The following is a 7970-nucleotide window of genomic DNA, read 5'->3' on the forward strand; positions in this document are numbered from 1 at the left end:
TAGGTTAGTAGGATAGTATGGTTAGCGTCATGTTGTTTCACTGCTGATAATCCTCAAATAATTGTTTAAACTGAGTTTTTCCTGCATCTGAGCTGGAGGAAGATCTGAGTGTCAACATGACTCCTGAGTTGACCTTTCTTTGGATCCAGATCTATGGTGCCTGACCCTATGAAGTTGACTTTTTTGTCATGTATAGCTGTGAGTAACATTGTCAGTGCCTTGTTGACCACAGAATGGATTGGTCAGCATGAGTTATTTCCCCACTTCTATATCCTTGTGTAGTAGTAGTGAGCAGCATGATGCATATAAGGCAGCTCCAATGACCTGCCTCCGTACAGTGCAGTAATTCTTCTGTTAATCTCTACTGCAATCATGCTCCAATTAGGCAGGGATTCTCATAGGTGCTTGTCCAAATTAACTACCATGTTAGAATAATAAAGTAGACCAGAACAAACAGATTGAGGCAGATGAACTATGTATGGGGAATCTCAAGATTGCTTTAAATTCCCAAAGAGTAATGGGCATCTTTGATATATCTTCAGGCCCTGTTCAGTGGGGGAGGTAAGGGTTGAAATTAACACCAAAGCAATGGAATATAATGAGATGCACTATTAAAAAGAAAAGGACTTGTTTGGTGGGGAGAGAGGTGCTTGTTTATTATGATTTTTTTATTTAGTTTTATTTTTTCTTGTGCAATGGGAAAGAAAAGGGGAATGCTATGGTACATCCAGTTTGTTGCTGTAGTGGGAGAGGTTGGGACAAATAACTGTTGCAGGAGGGTAAAGGCAAATTCCTGCTCCTGAACAGCAATGAAACAGTACTGCTGAGCTGACATCCTTGGTTGTGCAAGGCTGGGCTTCATGCATCCCTGGACTAAGTTAACTTCCTCATGATGGAAGTGAATGAAGCATGCAGAAAAGGAGGCTGTTGGAAGTTCTGGATACTGCGGTGTAGTGGTTGCAGAGTTACACTTTAAAGAAGAGCTACGAAAAGTTATGTTCTTCAGCTGTACTGGTTATTTCTCTTACTGAAGGCTTAGTTGCAATGTTTAAAAATTTATAATTCCATTAATAACAAGCCATTTTACTTTAACATCTCAAATTGTCATTGTTCAACTATTGAATATGATGGATTTACATGCAAATGCATTTTCATTCTAGTGCTGTATTCATCTGCATTATATTAGAAGCTTTGCTATGTCAAGTAACCCTTTTAGTGTTTGAAGAAATATCTATCAAAATGGGTTAACAACTTCCCAACTACAGTTTTGGGAAATGTGAACTCATTGATTCTTTTGCTCAAATTGTTATTTCATTATGGAAATTTTTCCACTTCAGAAAAACCTATTAAGGTGCTCCATTATATTATTTTCAAAACACCATGCTTCTTCCAGTATTTCCACCTTCAGAATTTGGAATCATCTTAGGAAATATTTCTATATACTCAGATATCAAAAAAAAAAAACCCTCAACGTTTTCACTAAAAATAAATAAATAAAAAATACAGCCCAAATTTTGCCCTAATTTGAGAAGAAAAAAAGTTTCATATAGATTACGTAGTGTGGGAATCTAAACTCTCTTTTCCACCTAACTGATATTAATTTGTGTGTGTTGGCCTCTCCTTTTCAAGTTGTATCTCTTGTAAGCAGTTAGCCTTAGTTTTTTGTTGTTGTTGTTGTTGTTGTTTAGAAATGTTTCTACTCTAGTAGTATGATTTCTCAAGAGATTTTGTGAAATAATATTAAAAGTTACAATAGGCTGACATTGTGAAAAGGTGATTTTACTGTTTGTGGATTAGATTCCACGAGTGGTAATATGAAGAAGTTGAAATGATGCATGAGCAGTCAAGCTCCTCAGCTTGACTGTAAGGAGTTAAGAATGTGAAGCACTTTTATGCAGATTGTAAATTGGCTATTGTAATTCTCCTGTCTTCACCAGTTGATGTAGTATCAATTAGCAAATATAGGTTTTAATGCTGCCTTTAATATTCATGCTTCTTAATTGCCTTTGTTAATTGAGAAGAAACACTCCAGTGCAGAATGCTTGACAGGTAAGAATTATTATCTGCTGCTTGTGTTGGCGGTTGTCCAGAGAAAAGTAGGTTACTGATACACAAGTATGTGCAAAGATCTTACCCAAAGATCTATTATTTTGGCTGTGAGTTTCTGCATTCTCATCTCTTGATAGAATATCTGAAGAACCTGTTTTGAGGACTCAGATGTGCAGATTAATTTACAACAGGGAGCAGGCATACAGAGAGTTATTTTAAGAAACTGCGAATGTACAGTTATTGTACATAATTAAAAGAGTTGAAGGAATGGCTGAGACTAAAAATAAAAGAGGCAGTGTTATTCATGGTGAAACTTACCTGGTCACATTTTATTAATTTCTTTCCCAAATATGCCAAGTTTTATTTGTATATATGTTTGTCTTTGGGTTGTGTGCTTATAGCCCTGGATACCTCTAATGCTCAGGTGTTTCAATTTTTTATGTTGTCCACACAAGTGTGTTATATTATAGTGTCTTTATACTTTCTTCATGATATTATAAAATTGGCCTGTATTGTTTGATATACCCTTAGAAGCACTAGCCTTTTATTTTATTTAAACATTTTCAAGGGCCTTCTTTTATTTTCAGCCAGCTTGAACTATTGCTTTCATATAGCTATATATGACTTTAAAGACTATGAAAGAAAGAATATGCCATAAAAAATAATTTAAAAAAAACCACACTTGAGTGCCAGCTGAAAAAGTTACTTAGAAGGAGGTGCTCACTAAAGCTAATTGGATTTAAGTTTGTGTTTCCTTTTCAAAGAGCTTTAAGATATTGATTTATTTAAATGCTTTTAAAAATATTGGCTTAGCTCAGTAATGCTAAACACTAAGGCAAACTTTTGTATAGTAGGTCTAGTAAGGCATGATTAATGCCTTTAATGAGAAATGCTTATAAATGAGGTTGTGGGTCATTATTTGTATTCGAAGGATAGGTTCTTAACTGGAAAAGGTGGTCATTCTGTGTTCTGTTAGGAACAGAAATGCCTTGATTTTTAAAAAAAATGTTAATTAAAATTAAAATGTTAATCTTTCATGAGAGCTGTAAAATAAATTGAACTGGAAGCAGCTTATACAGGAAATGAGACTTATCAGTTAATTTTATTGTCTAAGGTTTGGCATCTGGGCTGATAAAAGCCTTGCTTATAATTTCCCTTTTACATATCTCAGGGTTAGCAAGTAGGAATTACACCAGCATCGTGTGGCATGAGCCACAAAGTGCTGCTCTGCACCAGATGGACTTCAGAGGGATAATGGGAGCAATATTGTCCCCAGCTTGGCGGCTGTTGCATGGGCTAAGCTGACCAGCTGTACACCATGGGCGTCTGTGAAAGATACTGGAACAGTAATCTCACACTTCGTAGAGTTCATGGAGTGTTGTTGTGAGGGATGGAGAAAAACTTCCTCCTCTGCACTCATACAGCAACTGTCCATAAGGTGTGAATAACCATGGTACTGCTTGGTGCCGTCCCTTCAGCTGGCATTTTGCTGTCGAAGCCCTACTTAGGATTTTATAGATGTGTAGCAATTCTACTGTATTCTCAAATCAGAACAATTTCAAGCATCAAGAACCAGGGATAGTTAGGAAAAAGCAGAGAATAAGACAGGCTGATTAATAGAATGTTAAATAGCAGCTGGAAGAGATGCTGTCCCACAGACTCTCCCAAGTGCAGCTCTGATCTGATTGCTGGTCAGAGTAGCCTGATTGTGCAAGGGCTACTCATGCTGAAAGGATATTTGGAAAGTCCAGAGGTCATGACTGCTCCTTGTGACCCATCAGTGACTTCAGGTGAATAACAACTTAGCCAATTTGGAGATGCTGTATTAGGAAAACATCTGGGGGAAAAAATAAATAAAATTGTTTTTAGACATTATGTTTCCAGTAGTGACAAAATACAGTAAGGTCTGGAGGTTAGAACAACACATAAGATTATGAAGCTATATATCAAGCTCAGAGTTTATTATGGTTAGAACATTTTTATTTGAATCATTTTGTTTTGTTGGTGCACCGCTGTATACTATGCCTTGTCAAAGATCACCTGTTGTGTTAGTGATCATATAGTGCAAAGTGATGGATCTGCCTAGGGAGATTATGGTTGTACTTCCAGTGGAAGATTGCCCTGTATATGTAGAAATACCAGATTGCCAGCTCTACACCATATGCATTTGCAGCTGGTTACAGTGTTTTGGATCATCTGTAATTTGAAATGCGTGACTGCTACAGAAATATGATATCAAGGGCATCATGCTGTCAGGCTTACCTGGAAACACTTCCAGATTTGAAAATATACATCTTACAAATTTCTGTTCTTCCAAATTCTGTTCTTCCAATTTCAGTTATTCCAAAGTCAGTGTTATTTTGTCCATTTCCAGTGTCAGAATCTAATGAGTACCTCAAAAAATAACTCCAGGATCCCCAATAGAATTTATCTGAAATCTACTGAGCTTTTCCTGTTTATTTATGGAGGGGAGAAATTACTGTTGGGTTAATGTAATTCTGAAAATTCAGATGTTCTGGACCATGGATATAAACAACCTTTCCCTCCCTCCCTCCCTCCCTTCCTTCCTTTTTTAATGGTAGTGAACATATTGTTAAAATTGTAAGAAGTTTTACAATACCTTTTTAAAGTTGTCCTTAGTTTCTGAAGAGTTCTGTGAATTCCCTTAAGAGCTTCAAAATGTTTGACTCCATATATTGCTAACCATATGATTAGATTGAAATTATCAGGGCTCTTTTTAGGCTCACTGCTTTTGTGAGCTCTGAATTTATCATATTAAAATTATTCTACATGTAAAATACATGTGAAATCACAAGTTATCATAGTAGAAACCAAGAGGTGACATTTCTTCTAAATTCTAGAAGTAAAGTCTTGTTAGTGGTTTGTTATCCATTTCATCCTTGCAACTTCCTTGGCAAGACGTGATGACTCATGGTTGTTTAAGTTGTCAGCTTGGTATTGGAGCAGAACAGCTTCACAAATGTCCTATTAACCTATCTCATAACCCAGTGCCAAAACACTTTCATCATCAAGTCTATTCCAACACATTAATATAGCTAAAGATTTATAGTTTTATTACTCAGTGCACAAAAGTCAAATGAATTTCTTGGTGTCAAAATTAATTTCCCGGAAATCATTACTGAAATCACCTCTTTCCACTTCTGTTCCCCCTACCAATAGAGTTTCTACCCATCTAAATTTTGGAAGGTCCCTGTTCCTTTTTACTGACATACATACAACTGCCAGCAGCCTTTCTGTGGTCAATAATGTATGTTTTAATCTAATGGCATATTAAAGTTTAATGATTTCTCGTGGGTCTCTTTTGGGGAATTATTCTAATGTGATTGTACCGTTTCTATAATATTACAATCTTAAAGAGAAGTAGACCTAGTCTATCTTCTTCCTTAAGGCAAATGTATAGAAAAGTTAGAGAAATGACTCATTGGTTCCATTTAGTGCTCAGTTTTCAACACAAAATGAAATAAAATATGCCATGTGGTGAGGCATAAAGATATGCCTGTTTGTAACTGCTAGTTGCTCTTTCCTTTGGAATGAAGACAGAGCAGTTTGTACTGGAGCTGCTAATTAAAAAACAGATATGAAAGTAGCACAGAAATAAGTACTAAGATGTTCTAGAAGTTGATTAGATTAAAAGGCAACCTTAAATGGTTAGGCAGCTTGAGTAGATTGTTTTATTTGGATACACATTTGCTTTTGTCTTTTTTTTTGCCCAAAACATTGAGTAATTAAGACCGCACATATAGAAGAAATTTCAATAATGATTTAAAGAATTTAGCATTGCTTATAAGCCACTGTGCCTCTTGTTTATGAGGTTGAATTGTATTACTAAAGTAATGTAACATGTACTGGTACTACAAGTACAGCATCTATTTTTATTGCTGTTCACAGTGCGGTTAAAATCAGAGCAGAAATCATTCTGTTATTTCGAAAAGCAGAAATAGTTTAAAAAAATTATGTACTGTATAGTGGTGCATTTCTACAAAAATAACAAATGGAACGCTGATATTTTACTTTAAGTAGTAATGTTACTGAATACTTTTTTTTTTAATGTATTTTTTTAATGTATTTGAATCACACTAGAATACATACATTAATGTAAATAAGGATTCTTTATAGTGTAGAGCATATAGGATAGACTTAATATGAAGAGGCGTGTATTAATAAATTCAGATAGGGAAAATCCCTGAAAAGAGAACTCATAGATAGGACTCTTAGTACAGAGATGGTCAGAATGTAATTTTTTAATCTTACCAAAAATTACTACACTTTGTATTGGGTTCAGTGCTCATTAGAACAGAGCAAAGGATTTTCAGAACCTTATTTGAAAACTGAGAGCAGCCTCCACTATTTGTAGACTTTCGGGTAGCTCACTCAGTTTTACTTCTCTGCTTTGCTTCATCTGAAACACAGTCTTGGGCCATAGCCGTGCCTAGCCAATCCATCTCATTATTTCTTAGGAAAAAATAAATATTTACTTGGCCAGAGTGAGAGACAGACGGCTTCTGTTGCCCAAAGCTTAAGGATTTCCCGAGGGATGGAGATGGCTGAGGTTCAGGTGCCTGCTCAGAGGCACTTGAAGTACGGTCTTGAAGGTCCTATTCTCCAGCACAGAATTATCTTCTCTGAATGGAAATGCTGTCAAAACCAGCTAGCCCCAGAGAATTTCTGTGAGTGAATAAATCGTCATGATATGATATGCAAACATCAAAAATTTGGACATAATTTTTTAATTGGCTCTAGGTGGGGATCACAGTGAATCAGCAATTAAACACAAGCTGTCAGTGCAGTCCTGTTGGTTGAGTGTAATCCCTGAGCATACAGATAGGGAAATTGTCAGAAGAGGCTGGGAGATGCCTGCTGTTGGGAGTAACAAGGATAAGGGAAATCACCCATCAGCTGGCCTGCCAGTACATCTCATCCAGGTCACTGGTGAGACTGGCATGGAGCACACACTGCCTGTCAGGTTGCCAAGAGACGTTAGAGCAGGCGAGTGACAAGAACATGAATGGAAGAAAAGGCTTCAGATGAGGTCCCTGGTTACTTTTATTTCAATGCAGAAGGAGGCCTGAATAGTTCATATGATGATATTGAGTGAAAAGTTCTAGCTGATAATTGGGTTTTCCCCTTAGAAAAGATAAGCATAAAAGGAAGGATGGAAATGTATTTTAAAAAATGGAACTGTAAATAAGGTGTTTTTATTTATTTATTTTTAAATCAACAAAGATAATTAACCACTGAAACTAATGACAAGGAGATGTTATAAGTTTTTCACTTTTAAATGTTTTCCAATCAATAACAATACCTTTCTGAACAGTATCTGCTAGCCAAACATGAATTATTTGGCTCACTTTATGGATAAGTAGGTGAAACTTAATGGTCTGTGCGCAGGTTGAATTAAATGATCAAATGGTCCCATCTGGCTTTAAGCTCTAAATCTATTTAATGAGTGAATTACATTAATATCCACAGACTTTTATCAAGTTGAATGTTGGTTCTCTTCAAAAGCGCTATTAAAGTTTCTGAAAGGGGGAAAAAACCTACCTTCTCATCCCAGTATCACCGTTCTTCGAGTTGATTGCAATTGCCAGTATTACCCTTAACACAGCTCCATGTGCTGTTGGTTGGAGAATGAGATCATTGTTACCTTCAAAGTCCTTTTCTTATGGCAAAAGTATGATTATACTTTTGCTAGGTTTCATGATAATTCCCATTTTTAAGATGGTGTTTACAAAACAGTGCCAAATGAGCTAACATTTTCTAGACTGGTTGGCTAGTTCAGGCTGATTACTTTTACTTGACTATTTTGAAATCTCATCTACAGTGTCTGAACCATTTCTCAGAATGAGATAATGAAGAAAGATATATTTATTTTCCCCCTACCCTTGTTCCCTCCTACTAAC

At 36.1% G+C, this 7970-nt stretch overlaps 1 protein-coding gene and 1 long non-coding RNA gene across 22 annotated transcripts in view; one reads left to right on the forward strand and one right to left on the reverse strand.

Moving 5' to 3' along the window:
- The window catches only part of DMD (dystrophin), a 1241121-nt gene that overhangs the window by 242136 nt on the left and 991015 nt on the right, over nucleotides 1-7970 (forward strand). The gene's annotated exons all lie outside the window — the stretch shown is intronic.
- Nucleotides 3749-7970, reverse strand: part of LOC308187883 — a 39452-nt gene continuing 35230 nt past the window's right edge. Inside the window, exons 4-5 of the long non-coding RNA XR_013944973.1 lie at nucleotides 7612-7684; nucleotides 3749-3886 (exon numbers count right to left, since the gene is read on the reverse strand). This is a non-coding gene — a long non-coding RNA (uncharacterized lncRNA). The remainder of the gene's footprint in view (nucleotides 3887-7611; nucleotides 7685-7970) is intronic.

The sequence above is a fragment of the Anser brachyrhynchus genome (assembly GCF_964034855.1).
Source record: "Anser brachyrhynchus genome assembly, chromosome: 1".
In the NCBI taxonomy this organism is placed as follows: Eukaryota; Metazoa; Chordata; class Aves; order Anseriformes; family Anatidae; genus Anser; species Anser brachyrhynchus.